This window comes from Trachypithecus francoisi, unplaced genomic scaffold, assembly GCF_009764315.1.
Source record: "Trachypithecus francoisi isolate TF-2019V2 unplaced genomic scaffold, Tfra_2.0 Lachesis_group9, whole genome shotgun sequence".
NCBI classification, from domain to species: domain Eukaryota; kingdom Metazoa; phylum Chordata; class Mammalia; order Primates; family Cercopithecidae; genus Trachypithecus; species Trachypithecus francoisi.
The window spans coordinates 63,798,233-63,822,815 of record NW_022681474.1 but is presented as its reverse complement, the minus strand read 5'-3'; the positions used below and the strand labels follow the sequence as shown (position 1 = coordinate 63,822,815).

Genomic DNA, 24,583 nt, shown 5'->3' with positions numbered 1-24,583 from the left:
GCAAGAAATACCTAAGCCCTGAATTTGTTAAACAAGAGATATTTAAAATAGGTAGTTAGACATACATAGTGGACTCCATAAGTATAAAAAAATACATTCAGTCCAGGTGCGGTGGCTCACGCCTATAATCCCAGCACTTTGGGTGGCCAAGACACACGGATCACCTGAGGTCGCAAGTTCGAGACCAGTATGGCCAACATGGTGAAACCTCATCTCTACTAAAAATACAGAAATTAGCCGGGCTTGGTAGTGGGCACCTGTAATCTCAGCTACTCGGAAGGCCGAGGCAAGAGAATCTCTGGAACCCAGGAGGCAGAGGTCACAGTGAGCCAAGATAGCACCACACTCCAGACTGGGTGACAATGCAAGACTGTCTCAAAAAAAAAAAAAAAAAAAATTCACACACATACTCATGTATCTGCCAGAAAAATCATAGAAGACCGACTATATGTAAACTTCTGTCACTTATTCCTGAGTCATGGAATTACTTCTGGGTTTGTTTGCTTATCTGTACTTTCTAATTTATTCTAGAAGGAGTTCATCTATTTTGAAATGAGATTAAAAAGGAAAACAATGCTTATCGGAGAAAAAGGGCCATTAATTTTAAAGTCATGTAACAATTCTGGAATGATCTTTAAGAAATTCTCTAGCTAAGCTCTAAAAGCACAAAACACTTACGATACCCATGGAGGTCAATACTCAAAACTTAAAGTTTGCTCAGAAAACACAGAGCAGGTAAGGAGGAAGGGTTCATTCAAGGTCACAGATATTTTGGCTTCAGTCTCAGCAGAAATGCAGTCACTAAGTTTAGAATTATAATCTTCATAAAAAGTCACAACAAGAATACAGTTCCCATAAGCAAGTTCTCCAAATTGCTAATGAATAAGACAAAGCAGGGTTGGGTAGGGTAGGGAAGGATGTACAGTAAAGTAGAATAGGATTGTTCTATAATGGCAGTGATCAAAAGTTCACCACCTCTTTAAAAGGGCAATTCATCCTAAAGTTCCACAAAACTGAGGCCTGTCTAGACACTGTTCATTCCCAGCACTTCTCTCTTTTCATTAAATAATTGTGATAAAATATACATAACATAAAAGGTACCATTTTAACCATTTTCACGTGTACAGGTCAGTCACATTAAGTACTTTCGCACCATGGTGCAACCATCACCACCATCCATCTCCAGAACTTTTTTCATTTTGCAAAACTTAAACTCCATACCCACTAAACATTAATTCCCCATCCTCCCTCTCCCCAGTCCCTGGCAACCACCATTCTACTTTCTGTCTCTATGAATTTAAGCACTTCATATAAGTGGAATTACATAATATTTGCCCTTTTGTGACTTATTTCACTTAGCATGTGTCAGAATTTTCTTTCTTTTCAAGGCTGAATATTCCATTGTGTGTATCTGTGTAATTATTATTGATGTATTCATCCATCAATAGACACAGTTGCTTCCACCTTTTGGCTATAGTGAATAATTCTGCTATGAACATAGTGTACAAACACCTTTTTGAGTCCCTGGCTTACAGTTCTTTGGGGTAGGTACCCAGAGCCCTTCTCTTCTGAAACTCCTCAAATAAAACTTACGTATTGCTCTAAAGATCATCATTAAAAAAATAACACTAGGCCGGGCACGGTGGCTCACGCCTGTAATCCCAGCACTCTGCAAGGCCAAGGCAGGTGAATCGCCTGAGGTTAAGAGTTCGAGACCAGCCTGGCTGACATGGCAAACACCATCTCTACTAAAATATACAAAAATTAGCTGGGCGTGGTGGCGCACACCTGTAATCCCAACTACTCGGTGGGCTGAGGCTGGAGAATTGAACCCAGGAGGTGGAGGTTCCAGTGAGCCAAAATGGCGCCACAGAACTCCAGCCTGGCAACAGAGGGAGACTCCATCTCAAAACAACAACAAAAAACCACCACGCACAAAAAAAACCACTAATATTTTACATGTTTTCTACTCCACAACATCTTATATATGCACTGAAGACCATTAATCCAAAAGTGGAGGAAAAAAATCAGTCAGCAGCTAAATTTAAAAGCAATTTAGTTGATCTTCCTTCATTCATATATCCCCATCCCCAGAGAGAGAAATATAAAACATTCTCCTCATATTTCAAAGTGCAGGAAACAAAAATTCACCTAGTAGGTATATTCCAGTGCTACAAAGAGTTAGTGCTAGTTAAAACTGCAGTTTGTTTTCCAAGGTCTTGAGTATCCTTTAAAGGCAGTTACAAACCCTACTCCCAAACTAGCTCTCAGTTCAGAATTTTCAGAAAAGGTTCTAAAATACAAAAGACATGTTTCTCCAGTTTCTCCATAAGTCAAATTAACTCCTGATCCTCATCTAAAGACTCACTATCCTGTTCCAAGATCACTTGAGATATCTGTCAGCTCCTTTTGGTCCCAAATGCTTGTTCTTTTTCATCAGGCATCTCAACATCCCGAGGAGAAATCAAACAGGCAAATGAGAAAAATCTGTGGCAGATCTAAAGTCAGTTAAGATTTACTAACTTCTTGCCCAGCATTTCCTTTCGGGACACTGTTGCGCGTTAGAATGAGATATATTGAAAGTAGCATAAAGACGCCTGGTTCCTTTTTAATAGAACAAAGTGCTATCAGAGGAAGAAACAAGTCTGGTTATCCCAGCTTTCAGTCTTCATATTCTGTTTTAGCAATACACTAACATAAAAACTACCTATGTATCAATAAAAATATATCAGAATAACTATACTATTATAAAGTATCCATACCATTTTTCTAATTACCTATAGTTAATAGAGGAAGACTGACATTTATTAATTCCCATTTTAAGTCATTAAATCTGAAGCTGGAAAGTCAAAAAGATCACACACCTTTTCACTTGATTGTGTATAAAGAACAGCTGGCTAGTAAGTTATTGTACCTGATAAACAGATTATTTTTCTCCACAAAACACATTTAAGTTACATTAACAAAGCTGCCAATGAAGAAAAAATTACTTTAAAAAGTGAAATCGTTTTCTACAAAACAAGTTTTGATCCCAATGTGTGCGTTACAATTACTAGAGTGTTTTAGCAATACCATCCACATGACATGGGTGCTTAAAGAGGCTTTTCAAAATAAGCATAAAATAATGAAAGAAAATCTGACACACTTAAGATATTTAGCAGATAATGAAATTTTAAAACCAGTTGGGTGAGATGGCGCATGGCTATAATCCCAGTACTTCGGGAAGTCAAGGTGGGCACATCGCTCGAGCCCAGCAGTTTGAGACCAGCCTGGGCAACATGGAGAAACGTTGTCTCTACAAAAAATTAACTAGGTGTGCTGTCTCTTCAAAAAATTAACTCAGTGTGGTGACATGCACCTGTATTCCCAACTACTCGGGAGGCTGAGGTGAGTGGATCACCTGAGCCTGGGAAGTGGAGGCTGCAGTAAGCTCCAGGCTGGGTGACAGAGGAGACCCTGTCTCACAAAAATAAAAAATAAAACATTTTCCTGACTAGAAAAGTGATGATTAAGCTGCACAAAATGTTATACATAATCTTCTTTAAATTATGAAACACAGATACAAAAGGCAAAAGTATCCTTCTTTTAAAAATAAATTGGAAAACAGAGAATAAGTTGAAAAAGAAAGCAGAAATCCACCACCCGATTTTAACTTTCATTGATATTGTGAATGAGGTTGTAATCATAATACAATCGTAATAGGTACAGACCGTGACCCTTTACACAGATTTTCAACTTTCAAACATCTTGGACTTCCATAATTTCATACTAAAACTCCTAAACCTACTTCAATAAATAAAATCAGAACTTCCTTACACTAACTGATCAGCTTTTTGAGCAATCACATAATAGACACTTCCGTTTCAGAAGCCTCAGGTATTATCTGTACAGCAGTCCTTGTGCAATTCTGTATTTGAATGTCTTATTGTATTTTACATTTATTAAAATGGGGCCAAAAGCATAAAAATTTTAAAAAGTGCAGCAGTTCCCTATATTCCTTTATAGTATAGGGATAAGCAAACTATGGTCCAAATCCAGCCTGCTGCCTTCTTTTGTAAATAAAGTTTTGCTGAAACAAAGGCATGCTCCTTTGTTTCCATAGTGGCTATGCACTTATGCTCTCATACTACAACGGCAGAGTTGAACACTTGCAACAGAGACCACATGGCTCACAAAACCTAAAATGTTTGTTACTTGGCTCTTTACAGAAAATGTTTGCCAAGCCCTGTGAAAATACCCTCCCAATTTCTAAGCTAGATTTTGTTAAAACCATGTACACAAAAATTAGATGAATATGTATTGTTCTTCATTCTTCCAAAGTAATACCTTCAAATCATTACAAATTTTCATCCTTTTAACATTAAGAGTCCCCTTCTGTAACATCAGAAAGAAAGAACAGAAAATGAAATCTTCTTCAATGATTTCAGCTATGCAAAAATAGAACAAAGGTCTAAGTGTCACTTTACCATTAACAGTGTATTTCAACAGTGTTAATTTACATGTAAGTTTTAATATCTATTTAAAAAGACAAGAATAAGGCCAAGTGCAGTGGCTCATACCTGTAATCCCAGCAGTTTGCGAGCCCTAGGTGGGCAGATTGCTTGAGCTCAGAAGTTCAAGACCAGCCTGGGCAACATGATGAAATCCCATCTTAACAAAAAAATACAAAAATTAGCCAGGCGTGGTGGCACACACCTGTGTTCCCAGCTACTTGGGAAGCTGAGGTTGGAGGATCGCTTGTGCCTGGAAGGCAGAGGTCTCCAGCCTGGGCAACAGGGTGAGACCCTCTCTCAAAACAATAACAACGATAACAAAAAGGTAAGAATATTTCTCTTGTTTAACTATGGATACAATTATCACAAAGAACTTGGTCTTCTTTAAAAATGAAAAATTTTATTTTGAAAACATAATTTTATTAGTAGTCGGCTCAAGTCAAATAGACAAAATTAAATACATGATTTCTACCTTTCAAAATTGTTTAACTTATTTAACTTAATCTTCCCCACATATTTCTTCTCTGACCTCAAATCTTATCCTATTCATTGCCTCATCCTACTAATTACCTGCATTCCGACAAATCACCTAATATGGCTCACACTTGGCTCTAGTATTTTTAAAAAAGACAATACTACATAGACTATCAGGCTGACACTAAGCTGGCAATTTTTAAATCAGATAAATCCCATAACTAATACCATCAGTGCTACACTTCTAGAATCCCATTGGGATATCCTATGTATTCCAAGTTCTTAATGGTTATAGTGACGGTGCATACATGCTTCTACAAGGTTTCTGGCCATTCTCTGCAGGTACCTTTAACAATGCCCAGAGGTCAGGGAACATCCAGTTAAATTAACTTTTTTCCTTATGGGAAATAATAGGGAAGCAACAGAAATAACATACTACTCTACCTAGGTATCAGGTATTTATTCATAGACATGGTTCTGTTAAAAGATACGCTCTTTGCTCATCATTACATTCCTCGAACCGTGCACAATACAAGGTACAGAGCTGGTGCTCAATAAATATTAAATGAGTATATGAATAATTCATTATTCAGGTAAATTATATGTCATGGTTTTCGCTTTCGTTATTTTGTTCTTTTCCATCAGTGGTTTCTCTGCCTTTGCAAATAAAAAAATGATTAAAATGTTTAACAAAATATGAATAAAAAATATAATGGTTCTCTTAAAGTCCCTAGTTCAAGTTGGGTATTCAAAAATCTTTTGTTTTGCCTGGGTGCAATGGCTCATGCCTGTAATTCCAACACTTTCGGAGGCCAGGGCAGGAGGACTGCTTGAGCCCAGGAGTTTGAGACCAGGCTAGGCAACACAGTGAAACCCCATCTCTACAGAAAAACAACCAACCAACCAACCAACCACAACAACAACAAAAAACCCACTTTTGTTTAATTTAATGGGTTCAAACATTTCTGAAACAAAAAGAACACACTACAGATTCTCCATTTGAATACCCTGTCTTGTTATGGTCTCAGAAAAATGTTTACCTAGAAAACAGAGCCTAATAATATCGCTTTACATAATATAACTAAACGTACATAAGTTACCTGTATCAAACGAGCCCCAGAAATTGTTAATAAGTTCCACCTTTAATACTTCAATCAGGTCGACAATTGTATTTCTTTTTTTTTTTTTTTTGAGACGGAGTCTAGCTCTGTTGCCCAGGCTGGAGTGCAGTGGCGCGATCTCGGCTCACTGCAAGCTCCGCCTCCCGGGTTTACACCATTCTCCTGCCTCAGCCTCCCGAGTAGCTGGGACTACAGGCGCCCGCCTCGTCGCCCGGCTAGTTTTTTGTATTTTTTAGTAGAGACGGGGTTTCACCGTGTAGACCAGGATGGTCTCGATCTCCTGACCTCGTGATCCGCCCGTCTCGGCCTCCCAAAGTGCTGGGATTACGCTCTGGTTTTTCTTCAAATCGTATAAATCTTTCGCCTTTTACTAAAGATTTCCGTGGAGACAATTGTATTTCTATAAAATTTATATTCATATATTCACTTGTTAAGTAAATTATACTTCTTAAATATTAAAACAAGTTTTGGCCGGGAATAGTGGCTCATGCCTGTAGTCCCAGCACTTTGGGAGGCTGAGACAGGCCAATCACTTGAGCTCTGGGAGTTCAAGGCCAGCCCGGGCAACGTGGCAAAGCTTTGACTCTACAAAAAAAATTTTTTTAAAAATTAGCCAGGTGTGGTGGCACACACCTGTGGTCCCAGCTACTGAGGAGGTTGCGGTGGAAGGATTACTTGAGCTCAAGAGGTCAAGGCTGCAGTGAACCAAGTTGCAGTGACCTCAATTCCCCCCTTTTCCCCTCCTCCATCTCTATCAGGCTCAGGTGATTCTCTTACCTCAGCCTCCTGAGTGTCTGAGACTACAAGGATGTGCCCATGCTGTATGAGTTCCTTTAAAAAAAAAAACAAAAACAAAAACAAGCAAAAAAAAAAACCCGCTGTACCACATCAGTTTTCCATCAGAATATTAAAATTGACAAAGGACTAACCATCAAATATAATATGCATGTAATGGGCAGTATCATGTTAAAAAAAAAATTAAAACTTTCCTAAAGCAGTAACATTATACCCATAGACTGAAAAACAGGAATAAATGTCCGGGCCCACAGACACACAAGAGGCCAACACAGAACACACACAAAAAAACATAAAATATCAATTCTAAAGCAATATGCAAAGTATACATTTATTTTAAGACTTTTTGCTTGCTGCCTTAAAAGTCTGAAAATCTCGGCCGGGCGCGGTGGCTCAAGCCTGTAATCCCAGCACTTTGGGAGGCCGAGACGGGTGGATCATGAGGTCAGGAGATCAAGACCATCCCCGCTAACCCGGTGAAACCCCGTCTCTACTAAAAAATACAAAAAACTAGCCGGGCGAGGTGGCGGGCGCCTGTAGTCCCAGCTACTCGGGAGGCTGAGGCAGGAGAATAGCGGGAACCCAGGAGGCGGAGCTTGCAGTGAGCTAAGATCCGGCCACCGCACTCCAGCCTGGGGGACAGAGTCAGACTCCGTCTCAAAAAAAAAAAAAAAAGTCTGAAAATCTCTTTTGAGGGGTCTCAAATGGAAGTCCACAAAGTTTTGAACATTTTATTGTAATGAAATTTCCTTTAGCAACAAAAGAAACAATAAACACTTGATTAATTCAGCATTTACTCTGAGCACTTGCCTGACTTATCTTGCCAATCATCTCAATACCCTAGAGTTTATTCCTCTTCATGAGGAAGTTGTTAACTAAGATTTAAAACCAGAAAGGTCTATTTAATTCCAAAGTCCTGGTTATTACTCACTATCCATATTATCCCTACTAAGTACTAAAAGTATTAGTAATCGTCTCTTAGAGCTGTGTTTAAAAAATGCCTTTGTTACCACAGTGTAAAGTATTTTTGTAACTGGCATAGTAAGAATACTATAAGTGTTCACAGAATAGGAGAAACAAGTGCTTCAAATTTAAAAAAACAGGGAAAACAAAAAGTTTAGATGTTTTTAAATCAGATGAAAATAAACTAAGAATAAACATCTATGTTTAAAATACTTTAGTAGCCAGAGCACACCCAACCAAATTGCTACCTAGGATTTTCCAATACTTCCATTTTACGAGAGTTTGGCAACTGATGATATCTGATGGTGTAATTACTTTTTTTTCCAAAAGTAATGTGTATGACCTGGAGATATTCCACACTAACAAATATAATACTATAAAGAGAACTAAAAGACTGAAAAAGTCAAATTTTTCAAAGAAAGAGCCAAAAAACTTTTACGTTTCTTTGCTAATGCTGGAGAGTGGAACGAAATGCACAAAACTATGAGCTCTTTAAGCGTAGAAACTAGGCTGGGTGTGGTGACTCACACCTGTAATCCCAGCACTTTGAGAGGCTGAGGCAGGCAAATCATGAGGTCAGGAGTTTGAGACCAGCCTAGCCAACAAGGTGAAACCCTGTCTCTACTAAAAATACAAAAATTATCTGGGCGTGGTGGCACATGCCTGTAATCCCAGCTACTTGGGAGGCTGAGGCAGGAGAACTGTGTGAACGTGGGAGGTGGAAGCTGCAGTGAGCTGAGATCGCACTGCTGCACTCCAGCCTGGGCAAGAGAGCGAGACTGTCTCTTAAAAAGAAAGAAAAGCAGAAACTAAGCAAGACTTTGCATTTTATCTAGCACAGTGAAAGCTTCTAGTAAGTGGCAAACGAAAAACAGATACTGGATAACCCCGTCTTACTAAGGAAAACTCAATGGGGCAAAAAATTCTGTCCCCCAAGAAAACTGATTAAGGTTTCTCCGCATTAAGAAATATCTACTCTTGGGCTAGGCACAGTGGCTCACGCCTGTAATCCCAGCACTTTGGGAGGCCGAAGCCAGCAGATCATCTGAAGTCAGGAGTTTGAGACCAGCCTGATCAACATGGAGAAACTCTGTCTCTACTAAAAATACAAAATTAGCCAGGCATGGTGGCACATGCCTGTAATCCCAGCTACTCGGGAGGCTGAGGCAGGAGAATCACTTGAACCTAGGAGGCAGAGGTTGCGGTGAGTTGAGGTTGCGCCATTGCACTCCAGCCCGGGCAACAAGAGTGAAACTCCATCTCAAAAAGAAAAAAGAAATAACTACTCTTTTAAGACTTACATTAATTATCCCCTTGCCTAAATTTGCTTCAAATTTTAGTTCAACTAGCTAAATAGATAAAAGGTGAGAAATGGTGTCAATTCATCTTAAAGTATTGAAAACAGTTCTCACTAGGGTATCTCTTACACTGCATAATATGCTTGAAGAAGAACCAACACAGTAGAGATATTTTTAAGCTTTCCATTTTCCAACTTCAGCACAAAAATATTTAAAACAGTCTGACCAGAAACTACACAAAATCTTTCCTTCCTCTTTCCATTCTTACTGGAGACATAAGTCTCACTTCTTGTCATTCCCATTTTTGCACATTCAAGGTTTTCACATCTTGAAACTGAGTATTTTCATACTGTGCTTTCCTTTCAGGAATGTGACCTTATGTAAAATATATATATATATATATATTTTTGAGACAACGTATTGCTCTGTCACCCAGGCGCGATCTCAGCTCACTGCAACCTCTGCCTCCTGGGCTCAAGTGATCCTCCCAGCTCAGCCTCCCAGAGATTTGGAACTACAGGCACACGCCTTAATGCCCAGTTAATTTTTTTTGTATTTTTTGTACAGACAGGGTTTTGCCATGTTGCTCAGGCTGGTGTTGAACTCCTGAGCTCAAGTGATCCACCTATGTCAGCTTCCCAAAGTGCTGATGCTACAGACATGAGCCACTATGCCTGGCCTAAACTTTTTCTAAGCCAAAAAAAGTTCCAATACGTGAATATTAGTATAGTTTATAACATGGCATAAATGTTTACACCTAAAAAAAAAAAAATTTAATTCTACGTATGGTTAAAAGACCACGTCTTTCCAAATTAAAACTGACACAAATTGTCACAGAGAATTCATCTGTGAGTTCATATCTATTGATATTTAGTAATAGAAATCAAAACTAAAAATTTTTTAAATTATGTATTAGTTCATTTAAAAATAAACCTGTTACATATTAACATGTTTTTATGAAAAAGTGATTAATCTCCCCTCCAAAAAAACAGTAAAAAAAAAAGGCGCTGTTTTACATTTTTACAAATCTCTTTATTGCCTGGATTATCACATCTGTTTCTACATTCAATATTTTGCAATATGCTTTTGTGGTTGAAGTATATAACAATGGCCTTATAGATATGTCAGACAAGGAAGAAATACTACTTTAACAGCCTTTTCATACAATTATGAGCATTCTTCTCAGACACTCCACCAAAACTTGACAAGTGGTAGTTTCTTAAAGATAAATTGCAATGTGGAATCTAAAAATCATTAACAATTAACTCTTTGTACTTTCTCACATTATAACCCACTTGTCTATCTTACACTGTGAATGGCTCTCTCACCCATCGTACGCTGGTTACTTGAGGAACATTCATTCACTGAGTTATGCTTATCTTCCAAATGTTGAAATATTTCATTACACAACATTAAAAACAACAAAACAAAAACTTTAATATCACCACTGCATTCATCAGGAATCTTGAGATTGGGAAGCTGTAAGCTCATGACAGCAAATCTAAGTTTTCAAAATTCTAATCTTCGGCTGAGCTCAAGCAATCCACCACATCATTTCTTGATAAGTTTTTTAAAAGCTTGAATTTTATCATATGCAATAAAAATCAATTATTTTATTTTTTTTAATTTTTTTGAATTTTAGGGGGTACATAGTAGGTTTGTATATTTATTGAGTACATGAGATGTTTTGATACAGGCATGCAATGTAAAATAAGCACATCATGGAGAGCAGAGGGTCCATTCCCTCAAGCAAAACTCGATTAATTTTCTTTAAAGTGATAGGCTTACTTTGTTCATTTTTGAGAAAATGTCTAATATCCTAATATGAATAATCAGTTTGTCAGTCATTCTTTCAAGTAAAATTTACCAAACAAGAGCAACAAAATTTTAATGTAATCATTTTTAGTAGTTTTTAAAAGGTATAACTACTTCCTTGACTTCTTAACCTGGTAATAGGAAACTATTTCTTCAATGTAAAAATAAAGTATCTCTTTACCTTAGAAAGCAGCTATGAAGCAATCACACATGTTAAGTTATCTATCCAGTGCTTGACACACTGAAGATACCCTCCTCCCTCCCTCTATCAGTTAGAATAGGCCCTGGCTTTTTATTTTTCTATCATCTCATTAAAAACCAAGAGTTCCTTCCTGCTTTGCCTACTTTCCAACAACTTTTAAGTTACTGAATTCCAGTCTGTTATGCCATATAAAAACAGACAAATGGCCAGGTGTGGTGGCTCACACCTGTAATCCCAGCACTTTGGGAGGTGGGTGGATCACTTGAGGCCAGGAGTTCAAGACCAGCCTGGTCAACCTGGCAAAACCCCGTCTCTACTAAAAATACAAAAATCAGCTGGGCATGGTAGTGCACACCTATAAGCCCAGCTACTCAGGAGGCTGAGGCATGAGAATCGCTTGAACCTAGGAGTCAAGAGGTTGCAGTGAGCCAAGAGCCTGCTACTGCACTCCAACCTGGGTAACAGAGCAAGACACCATCTAAAAAAAAAAAGAAAAAAGAAAAAGAAAAAAAAATTTAATTAAAAAAAAAACAGACAAATAAGCAGTTATTCAACCATAGCTTACAAAAAGAGGGCCTCAAAAGTCAATCTTTCACAGATTGTGTGACACCAATTTTTCTGATTTAGAAGCCTATTCCTATACCTCTTTAATATACACCAACCTACATTCATGGTTTTCTAAAATTCTGATCTTGACTGTTTTAACAGACTTCAAAGTAATTGTTGTGATAAAATCATTTGAGTAGTCATTCTGAGTTTAAACCATCTGCTTGGCATTTACTGAAGCAACTGCTCAAGATATTCTGTGCATGGAGATGAGATTCTTCTCAACAAAAATGCAAAAATTTTTCCACATCTGTTGTTTTTGTTGATATGTCACCTAGATTAGCAAATTCTTCTCTAGAAAGAAAACACGGTGAAAACACAGAACATTTTTAATGTACACATTTTTTAAATTACTCTATCAGGATTATGCCAGTTTCTCAACCATATTTTCCACTGCTACTCTGCTACAATTATACTACAATTATCTATGTGTTTGTGTGTATATATATACATATGTACACAGAGAAAGAGAAATTTCTGATACTCCAAGCCAAATGACACTGTGATTTTGGCCTTTAAACATAACATCTAAGATTTTTTTTTTTAATCATAGATTTAAGCACATGAATATTCCAGTATCAGAATCCATGTACAGATGTGATGGAAATTTATACGCAACTGACTTTATACAGTAGACAAGAATTCTGAAATATAAAAAGTATACTGATATCACATTCTAAAAGATAAGATATATTCCAATGTACAGTAAATAACTGTGCTATATGAACATTTATTGGTTTTGACTGCCCTTTTTTGGGGTACTAGCACCACCACCATTACCTTCTTTGGTTATCTGCTCTCCCCCTCAAATGATATGATTCTGATGAAATTGTCAATCATACTACCCTGCACATCTCACAAAAGGACTGACACAAAATGCAGTTCTGATAAATCAGAGTGCTTAACCTAGCTACCAGAATAACTGGCCCAGACACGAGCACAAGAACTAAGCTAGGCTGAGAAGTTTTTGCAAAGAATTTTACATATGATCTTCAAGCCTTTCTCTTGGAGTATCTAATTGTGATAATAAAAATGTAGAGCAGTCAGTAGCTATACCCTGTGTATTAATCAAGAGTTCTCCAGTGAAACAGATCCAGCAGGATCCGCAGGATGTGTGTGTATACATACAGGGAGACAGAGGCAGAAAGAGATGTATTTTAAGATGTATTTATTTTAAGGAATTACCTCATGTACTTGTGGAGGCTTGGCAAATCTAAACTCTATAGGGTAGAGGGGCAGGATGAAGATCCAGGGAAGAGTTGCAGTTTGAGTCCAAAGGAGGTCTGCTGGCTGAATTTCTTCTTGCTCAGGGAAGGTCTTTGTTCTACCAAGGTATTCACCAAACTGGATGAGGCCCACCCACATTACAGAGGGTAATTAGTTTTACTCAAAGTCCACTAAATTACAAGTTAATCTCATACAAAAAGCACCTTCACAAAAACATCCACAATAATGTGTGACCAAATATCTGGGCATTGTGGCTCAACCAAGTTGACACATAAAAAGAACCATCACGAGTTCACCCTTTCCCAAACTGTGGACATATCAAAATCGGTATTCCCTTCACTGCACAACAGTTATTTACTACATTATCTGTTGTCAAAGGGTTGTTTGGCAAAGATCAATAGGACACAATCTTTGGCATTAAGGACTTTACAATCTGGAGAGAGAAAGACATGCACAAACTCTCATTCAAAGGGAATATCATTTTGCCCTTTCTATTTTATACTACATAGAATTCCTCTCTACTCAAAGTCTGGATCTTCAAAACTTCCAATGGCGAACTATAATAAGTTTGGGTGCTCTATTCCTTGCCAGCTCCGTCCTGGTCTTCAAGCAGCTGGTGTCAATGACTGGCCTGGTACAGAACACATATAACGTGGGAAGACCTAGAGACCCACTATCAGAAAAAGAGGATATGACAGACAACTGCTATTTTGTCTGCCTGACACTGCTCCTTTACTCTGGGAACAACATGTCTCCCTTATTTGGGGACAAACAGCTACTTCTCTGGGGGAACTGTTTCTCCTCAAATTCCACCTAGGCAGTTTGGGTGGGGTCCAATCATGCTCCTGACCATAAGTCTAAACATGTCCCAAGGCAAGCCAAGCCAGACTCTTTCTCCGAGATTTTCTCAATTAGAACTAAAGAAAGAAAAAATAGATACTCTAATTTTAAAAACTAAGAATGTGATCCTGGCAGGTGCCAGAACTTGTCTACAGCCATGTGGAAAAATCTCTTTGGAAGGATAAAAGAATCATGGAGAGAAAATCAGAGATGAGAGATCGAAGAGGTAAAAAGAATCCTGACAGTGAACAAGACCCTACTTCCAATCATTCCTAATGCCCAAATGAATAATCCCCTCCTGGACTTTGGTCTCATGGGCCTGAACATTCCCCTTTGTCTAAGCTAGTCACAGCTGGGTTTCCAGCACTTACAATTAAGAGTTCTAAAACACAAGGATGAAAGCAGGAAAAAAAAAAAAAAAGGTAAATAAATATAAAATATAAGAAAAACTGCATCTAGGAATCATGAGGTAGAATCACAGAGTTTAGGGGAAAAAGGTTAAGAAAAAGACAGAGATTAATTTCTTTTAGAAAAGAAAAGGGTCAAAACAGAAATTCTGCAGCTGATTTGTAGAAAAGATGGATGGGACGTGAACGTAAAAGGACTTTTTTTTTTTTTTTGAGACAGAGTCTCGCTCTGTTGCCCAGGCTGGAGTGCAATGGTGCAATCTTGGCTCACTGCAACCTCTGCCTCCCGGGTTCAAATGATTCTCCTGCCTTAGCCTTCCTAGTAGCTGGGATTACAGGTGTCCACCACCATGCCTGGCTAATTTTTTTGTACTTCAGTAGAGACGGGGTTTTGCCATTTTGGTCGGGCTGGTCTCAAACTCCTGATCTTGAGTGATCTGCCCACCCTGGCCTCCCAAAGTGCAGGGATTACAGACATGAGCCACCACACCCGGCCTAAGAATCAAGTACTATTAATACTAGGTTATACATTCTAGGCAAAGGGATTTAGAAAACCCAGAACCTGGAAGTATTAGCTAGCTAGCCTTCTAAGGCAAAGCCACTGAATATCATCTGTCAACTGTTTCAAGTAATGCTCTGCCAGTCACATAATCATCTAAGTGACCTTACTTCAGTTTCTGTGCAAAAAGGTACAACACAAAACAAATTTTACAGCCGGGCGCGTTGGCTCATGCCTGTAATCCAAGCACTTTGGGAGGTCGAGGCAGGTGGATCACTAGGTCAGGAGATCAAGACCATCCTGACTAACACAGTGCAACTCCGTCTCTACTAAAAATACGAAAAATTAGCCGAGTGTGGTGGCAGGCGCCTGTAGTCCCAGCTACTCAGGAGGCTGAGGCAGGAGATGGCATGAACCCGGGAGGCGGAGCTTGCACTGAGCCGAGATCGCACCACTGCACTCCAGCCTGGGCAACAGAGCGAGACTCCATCTCAAAAAAAAAAAAACAAATTGTACCAATAATTGCAACAAATAGTAATACAAAGCTCACCTTTGCACTCAAATAAATGATGATCCTACTTTCTACTTTCTAAAAATGTTTTTAATAACTTTGAAAGTGTAAAAATCCAGTAACCACTTAAAAATTTTATCTTCTGTGATTAACGAATCTAAGAAGGATTTTGATTTCTTTTATTTTCTTAATCTTTTTTTTTTTTTTTTTTTGGAGACAGGATCTTGCTCTATTGCCTAGGCGGGAGTGCAGTGGCACGATCTCAACTCACTGCAACCTCTGCCTCCTGGGTTTAAGTGATTCACTTCAGCCTCACAAGTAGCTGGGACTACAGGCATGCCCTTCGCCACATTGACCAGGCTTATCTTGAACTCCTGGCCTCAAGTGATCCGCCCACCTCAGCCTCCCAAAGTGGTGGGACTACAGGTATAAACCACCATGCCTGGCCAGATTTTTGTATATTTTAATATATATAAACTAAAACAAACAGAAAAAAACATGGGATCTTAAACAGCCATGAAATTCTCATACATACTTGTGCTTAGTCATTCTATTCTCCAACACTGCCTGTATCCACATTACTGTGCAGTGAATAGAACTAATATTGTACCAAGTACCTCTTTTTGTGTCTGGGTACATAAGTCATTTCACAACAGAATTTCATTTAAACCTAATGACAATTGTGAGTTCCATTTCTAGAGGGAAGAAAACTGAGGCTCAGAGAATTAAGTGGCTCACCCAAGGATCAGCAAAGCGGAGGCAGATCCCAAATCTGAAAAGTTAAATCAGTTTCAACCCAAGTTCAGTCCCCACATCGTCCTAAATTTAAAAAAAGTAAAATAAACAACAATTATAGTAGTGCTCAAAGAGACAAATAATTCTAGCCTACAAATAGGCTGCTTTCTAAGACGACTGGAACTTCTAGCATATTTTACCAAAAAATATTATGTTATAAATACTGAGGATTAGGTTTTCTAATTCACCAAAACTTATTTAAGCCATTATATAGCAGAAATCATAGGTACTAAAAGAAGACTGAGGCCCTATATCACCTAAGATTCCTAATTTTAGTCATGCTCTAAGCAATAATTTAGTAGGAAGTCTATGGTAAGACTGGACTGGTGACAAAGCAGCATTTCAGAAAATTTTAAGAAAGCTAAATAATGACTCCATGGTTCCAGGAGTGTGGCAAGAGAGGACTTATCAAAAAGATTTATCAGCAGCGAGCTAGGATTTGGATGAAAGGGGACACTATTAACTGGCTATTCAAAGCCAGTTTACACTTGTTTTTAGATTCAGTACCATCTATGTAAAACAGATTTAGGAAAATCTCTAACCAACATTAAAACAAAAAGGACTTTATACCTAATCCTGAATTAACCAGAAAATCCAATTAACCTAAAAAAAAAATCCCATTCCTCAAGCATTCTTCTTAACTGAAATTCCATTTGTATAATACTTTTTAACATATTCCCTACAGTGAAACTGCACATACAGTATGATTCCTACTTTGTAAATATATGTATATATATTTAACATTTGTATTTTTTAAATACAATAAACACCTCTATTAGCAGCCCACACAATTTAGAAAAAAAGACTAAAAGGAAATATTTAAATGGTTTTCAATTAGAACTAAAGCTGAAATCTACAACAAATTTGGGAACTGGTTTTGTGAACCCATTATACTATGATAACAGCACCTTGAAATGTTGGTTAATGAGTTGTTCCATATATAAAATTGTCCAAATTAATATAAGATTAGGCTTCAAATGCCAGAAATATGTTTATCATCGCAAAGAATAAACTCTTTACGAACGTATACGCCAACATAAAAAGCTAATATATAACAAATGTAAACATTTCTAGATTTATGGTCATCATGATAAAAACTCATTATTGCATTTCTAAAATAATATGATTCTAAGATTTATGGATTTCTGGCCTTCTTCCTAAATATCAGGTTGTCAGTTATCACTTTTCCTTCTGGCATCATGTCAGCCTCATAGAGAAAAGTCTTATCATCTCTACTCCCCAGTTTCAGATCATACTTTCTAATGCTAGGGACCTGGGAAACTTGATACTCAAGATTGGTAAGACACATATATTAAAGGAAAATCAATGTGATTATGAGGGGAAAAAAAGGACTTCAGCAAAGTGTATGGTTCTTAATAAACCATATAAAAACATCTCATAAAATCAGTGAGTTAAGCAAGATGGCAAGATACAAGATGAACGTGAAAATCAACTGTAGAACTTCCTATTTTAGCTCAGACATGTAACAAGCTTGGAAGTCATCACTCTCATTCTAAGATCAGACAAAAGCTGAACAAACTGAAAATAATTATTTCTTGGACTCATTACAGAACCAAAGTCACGTGGCAAACCACTACCCCAAAATTTGGAGAGCAAGGCAAATTCAGAGTGATACAGATCTATTTCCCTGGAACAGAAACCCTGGAACTATAAACTGGAAGGAACATTTAAACGGTCATTTCAATGAACTGCTGGAGGCTAAGTGTGGACTACGATTGAGAATGACTAACTTCTAGGAGTGGTAGTCTTGAAAGAAAGACCTTATACTCTTGTGGGGTTTACTTCCAAAAACAACACCAGCTTCCTATAGTAAAGAGCCAAGATACTCCCATAGCTCTGACAAGGGGAGGGAAAAAATAACTAGTATGAAATAAGCCCAAGTCATTCATCATAACAAAGACTTACTTCCCAGACTTACAAAAACTTAAAAGGGTTTACCAGAGCCTTATCTGACCTGAAGAAAGGGCACTTCCCAGACTCCACCTCCCTGGTCTTGCCTAAGGGAAAGGGTAAACTAACAGACACTTGTTAAGTTCTCAGCTCAGTGACACATAAACACTAAAAGGCTGAGATTTAATCCTAACAGAACACTATCCTCTTCCCCACACTTTACCACCACTCCAACAGGCCTACATAGTACATTAACAGTGAACTGAGGGGCACGGGGTGGGAGTTGGGGGGGTGCCTACATGAAGTAGATACTAAGGAAAATCTCTTAGAGACTAAAACACTGATGTCTGATGAATTTAAAGCCTCTGGTACCTACAACTACAGCGAACATTAAAGGCAATTCAGTTTCTACCCAGATTAACCCAAAACACCACTTCAGTTCCTATCACCTGATATATGATGTCTGGCTTTCAACCAAAAATTGCAAAGCATGCCGAAAGGCAAGAAAAAAACAGTATGAAGAAACAAAGCAAGCATCAGAATCAAACTCAGTTGTGACACAGATGGAATTATTAGACTAGAAACTGAAAATATCTACTATTAGGCTGGGTGTAGTGGCTCACACCTGTAATCCCAGCACTTTGGGAGGCCAAGGCGGGCAGATCGCTTGCACCCAGGAGCTTGAGACCAGCCTGGGCAACAAGGTGAAATCCCATCTCTACAAAAAAAATACAAAAACTAGTCAAGCTTGACGGCATGAGCCTGCTGTCCCAGCTACCTGGGAGGCTGAGGTGGGAAAATCTCTTGAACCCAGGAGGTCAAGGCTGCAGTGGGCTATAAAGAAAAAATTTAACAACATATAAGAACAAACGAATAATGTAAGCAGAGTTGTCAAATCTAAGAATGAAAAAAAAAAAAAACCAGAAATTAAAACACTGTAACAGAAAAGAAAATGCCTTTGATGGTATGATTAGTAGACTGGACATGGCTGGGGAAAGAACCAGCGAGCTTGCAGAGATGCCAAGAGAAACTTCCCAAACTGAAAGCAGGATAAATACTAAAAAACCTACACAACGGCATATCATACTTGAACTGCAGAAAACCAAAGATGAAGAGAAAACCTTGAAGGAAGCCAGAAGGGAAAAAAACCTTAACTACAGAGGAACAAAGATGTAAGAATTACAGCAAACTTCTCGTCAGAAACCACACATGAGAGTGGGGTGAAATATTTAAAGTGTAGAAAGAAAATAATCATGATTAGCATTCCACATCCAAAAAAATTATGCATCAAAATTAAGTAAAATAAACATCTTCTTCAACAAATAAAAATGAGGGGTCAGGCCAGGCGTGGTGGCTCACGCATAATCCAGCACTTTGGGAGGCTGAGGTGGGTGGATCACTCGAGGTCAGGAGTTCTAGATCAGCCTGGCCAACACTGTGAAACCCTGTCTCTACCAAAAATACAAAAAATTAGCCAAGCCAGGTGGGTGGCACGTGCCAATAATACCAGCTACTCAGGAGGCTGAGGCAGGAGAATCGCTTGAACCCAGGTGGCAGAGGTTGTAGTTAGCTGAGATCGTGCCACTGCATTCCAAACTGGATGACAGAGCAAGACTGTCTCAAAAAAAAAAAAAAATGGGGGGCCGGGCATGGTGGCTCACACCTATAATCCCAGCACTTTGGGAGGTGGCGGTAGGAGGATTACTTCAGCCAGCAGTTCAAGACCTATCTGGGCCACAAAGTGAGAGCCTGCCTCCACCAAAAAAATTAAATAAGAAAAACAAATAGCCAGGTGCGGTGGCATACACCGGTAGTACCAGTTACTTGGGGGGCTGTGGTAGGAGGATTGCTTGAGCCCTCAACCAGGTGGTTGAGGCTCCAGTGATCTATGATCATGACGTTGCACTTCATCTTGGGTGACAGAATGAGATCCTGTCTCAAAAAATTTAAAAATGAGGGAAATCAGTACGACTAGATCTGCCCTGCAAGAAATGTTAATATTGTTAAAACGGCATTACTCCCCAAATGATTTATAGACTTAAGGCAATCTCTATCAGGATCTCAGCTGGTTTCTTTACAGAAACTGACCAATTGATTCCACAATTCATGTGGAATTGCAAAGGACACAGAAGAGACACAACACTCTTGAAAAAGAACAATAAAGTAGGAGGACTAACACTTTCTAATTTTAAAACTTACTACATAGCAAAAGTAATCAAGACAATCTTGTACATGCATAAGGATAAACAGATCAGTGGAACAGAACTGAGAGTACAGAAATAAACCAGGTGTTTTTGGTCAAATGATTTTCAACAAGGGTGCCAAACCATTCAGTGATGTAGAGTCTTTTCCACAAAATGCGCTGGGACAACTAGATAGCCACACAGAAAAAAATGAAGTTGGACCCTTGACATCATATATGAAAAATAACTCAAAATGAATCAGAAACTTAAATGTATGAGCTAAAACTATAAAACACGAGAAAACGTAAGAGTAAATATTTCTAAGGCCTCAGATGTGGCAATAGATTCTTAGATATGACACCAAAAGCACGAGCAACAACAACAAAAGTTGGAGTTCATCAAAAGTGAAATCTTTTGTGATTAAAAATACATTATCAAGCCCAGTGCAGTGGTGCATGCCCTGTAGTCCTAGCTACTAAGGAGGCTGAGGTAACAGGATCACTTGAGCCCAGGAGTCTGAGGCAGCAATGAGCTATGACTGTACCTGTGAGTAGCCACCGCACTCCAGCCTAGGCAATCCAATGAGAACTTGCCTCTTGAAAAAATGGCTATTATCAAGAAAATGAAAAAACAACTACAGAATGGGAGATGTGAGAAAATATTTGCAAATCACACATTTGGTAAGTGACCGCCACCTAAATTATATAAAGAATTCTTACAACTCAGCAATAAGGCAAAACAACTTAAAAATGTGCCAAGAATTTGAATAAACATGTCTCCAAGGAAAATATATAAATAGCAAATGAACATATGAAAAGATGCTCAACATTATTAATCATGAGGAAATGCAAATTAAAACCACAATCAGACACTTCCTACTCACTAGCATAACCATAAGCAAAAAGCCAGATAATAAAAAGTATTGACAAGGATGTGGAAAAATTGGAACTCTAATGCATTGCTGGTGGGAGTGTAAAATGGTACAGCTACCTTGGAAAACACTCAGGCAGTTCCTCAAACAGTCAGATATACATTTACCCCATGACCCAGCAATTCCACTCCTAGGTATCTACTCTATGGAAATAAAAACATGTCCACAGACATCGCCAGGATGGTCTTGATCTCTTGACCTCGTGATCTACCCACCTCGGCCTCCCAAAGTGCTGGGATTACAGGCGTGAGCCACCGAGCCTGGCCCACTTGCATTTTTATATGCAGTCATATGCTGAATAACATTTTAGTCAATGGTGGACCACATACACAAATGTGGTCCCGTAAGATTATAATACTGTATTTTTGCTGTACCTTTTCTATGTTTAGATACACAAATACTTAGCACTGTGTTATAGTTGCCTACAGTATTCAGGACAGTCACATGCTGTACAGGTCTGTTAGCCTAGGAGCAATGGGCTACACCATCTACCCTGGGTGTGTAGGAGGACAGACCATCTAGGTTTGTGTAAGTACACTCTATGATCTTCCCACAACAATAAAATTGTGTAACAACAAACAAACAAACAAAAACACATCCACAGACGTTTATAGCAGAAATACTCATACTAGCCAAAAAAGGTGGCAACAATCAAAACGCTCCAAAAGTGGCATATGGATAAACAATACAATATTATCCCACCACAAAAAGGAATGTAGTACTGATACATGCTACAACATGGCTGAACACTGAAAACATTTCGTTAAGTGCAAGAAAGCAGTCACAAGAAAGGAATCACATAAATACGATTCCACTAAAATAAAAGGTCCAGAATCGGAAAATCTATAGAGATGGAAAGTAGATTAATGGTTGCTTGGTGCCGGGGACCACAGACAACAGTGGTGTGACAGCTAAAGGGTACAGAAAACTACAAAACTCTAAAGAACGTTATCAAAAACAGTCTAAATAAATGAAGACACAGTCCTTGTCCATGAATTATAAGACTATACTGTTAAGATGTCAATTGTTTCCAATTTGATCTGTAGATTCAACCCAATTCCAATCAAAATCCCAACAAACTATTTTGTAGATATGGACAAAGTGAAATTTAAACCTTACATGGAAAAGTAAAAGAATAGCCAACACAATACTGAAGTACAACCAAGTATGAAGACACACACTAGATACTTTCAACACTTACTATAAAGCTACATTAATCCAGACAGCATGGTATTAACAAAAGAATGACCAAGAGATCAATGGAACAGAATAAAAAGTTCAGAGACATACCCACAAAAATACAGTCCCTTGATCTTTGACAAAGGAATGAAGTCAATTCCATGGAGAAAGAAACATCTTTTTCAACAAACGGTGGTGAAACAATTAGACGGATATATGCGAAGAAAATGAACCTAAAGACCTTACACCTTTCACAAAAAATTAACTCAAAACGGATCACAGGCCTATATTTAAGGTGAAAAACTATAAAAATTCTAGAAGTGGCCGGGCACGGTGGTTCAAGCCTGTAATCCCAGCACTTTGGGAGGCCGAGACGGGCGGATCACGAGGTCAAGAGATCGAGACCATCCTGGCTAACACGGTGAAACCCCGTCTCTACTAAAAAAATACAAAAAACTAGCTGGGCGAGGTGGCGGGCGCCTGTAGTCCCAGCTACTCGGGAGGCTGAGGCAGGAGAATGGCGTAAACCCAGGAGGAGGAGCTTGCAGTGAGCTGAGATCCCGCCACTGCACTCCAGCCTGGGCGGCAGAGCGAGACTCCATCTCAAAAAAAAAAAAAAAAAAAAAATTCTAGAAGTGAAACAGAAAATCTTAGGTGACTTTTGGTTTGGCAATGAGTTTTTACATACAACAGTAAAAACATGATCCATGAGAGAAATAATTGTTTAGTTTTGTACTTTATTAAAATTGAAAACTTTCGCTCTATAAAATCCTGTATGGTGCTGTAATTGTGGATACCCAATTTTGTGCATTTGTCAAAACCCATTTAAGTTACCACACAAAGAATGAGCCTCAACGTATGCAAATTTTGTTTTTAATGTAGGCATTTGAGGTGGGTCGGGAATTCCAGGACAGAATGCAGACTATGACAAAACAACCTAACTTTATTAAAAATGTGTGAAACTGGGTCAGGCTCAGCAGCTCAAGCCTGTAATCCCAGCACTTTGAGGCTGAGGCGGGCTGATCACTTGAGGTCAGGAGTTCGACACCAGCCTGGCCAACATGGCAAAACTCCATCTCTACTAAAAATACAAAAAATTAGCTGGGTATGGTGGTGCGCGCCTGTAATCCCAGCTACTGGGGAAGCTAGGGCAGGAGAATCGCTTGAACCTGGGAGGCAGAGACCACAGTGAGTCAAGATTGCACCACTGCACGCCAGCCTGGGTGACAGCAAGAATCAGTCTCAAAAAAAAAAAAGAAAGAAACTAGTTGGACTCAGTGGTTCATGCCTGTAATCCCAGCACTTTGGGAGACAGAGGTGGGCGGATCACTTGAGGTCAGGAATTTGAGATCTGCCTGGCCAACATGGTGAAACCCCATCGCTACTAAAAATATAAAATTTAGCTGGGAATGGTGGTGGGTGCCTGGTCCCAGCTACTCAGGAGGCTGAGGCAGAAGGATCACCTGAGCCTGGGAGGTGGAAGGTTGCAGTGAGGCGAGATCACATCACTGTACTTGGGTGACAAAACAAAACCTGGTCTCAAAAAAAAAAAAAAACAAACGTTTGAAACTACCTCCATAAACCAGGAAGAGGGAAAAGGTGCTAATCTCAAAAGCTTTGAAAGTGTGTAGAATCTGTAAAACTAAAGTTACTATATTCTAGTACTATAAACACTTTATTCTAGTTGATAAAGTCATATTCCACAGAAGTACAAGTTAACAATTCTGATGCTCCTGTATGTGTATACCAGAGGCTCTAGAGAAGAATTCCTTCTTTGCTTCTTCCAGCTTCTGGTGGCTGCTGGCATTCCTTGGCTCGCGGCCACATCGTTCCTATCTTGAAGGCCAGCATCTTCAAATCTCTGTTTCTTCTTCACATAGCCTTCTCTGTGTGCAGTGCCCTCTACCTCTCTCTTATAAAGACATTTGTGATTACATGGAGGGTTTAGGATAATCTCGTCAAAATCCTTAACTTAATCACAACTGCAAAAACCCCTTTCCCAAATAAGGTAACATCACAGGTTCCAGGGATTAAGACCTATTATCTTTGGTAAGTATTATTCAGCCTATCACAATAGCTAAAACAATTTTGAAAAAGAAGAATAAGTGAGAGGAATCAGTTTATCTGATTTCGTGACTTATTATATAACTATGGTAAATAAAACTGCATGGTATTAAAGAGACATATATGAATGAAACAGAATAGAAGACCCAGAAACAGACCCACACAAAGAAGCCCAAATTATTTTTAACCAAGGTAGAAGACAATTTATTGGAGGAAAGGCAGCCTTTTCAACAAGTGGTACTATAATAATTAGAAATCCATAGGCAAAA

The 24,583-nt window shown here is 38.7% G+C and overlaps 1 protein-coding gene and 1 non-coding gene across 8 annotated transcripts in view; one reads left to right on the top strand and one right to left on the bottom strand.

Annotated features, from left to right (window-relative positions):
• ARHGAP12 (Rho GTPase activating protein 12) overlaps positions 1-24,583 on the bottom strand; it is a 125,152-nt gene that overhangs the window by 68,909 nt on the left and 31,660 nt on the right. The gene's annotated exons all lie outside the window — the stretch shown is intronic.
• Positions 6,415-6,525, top strand: LOC117082943. Its single transcript, XR_004436856.1, has one exon. It is a non-coding gene; the product is annotated as a U5 spliceosomal RNA (small nuclear RNA).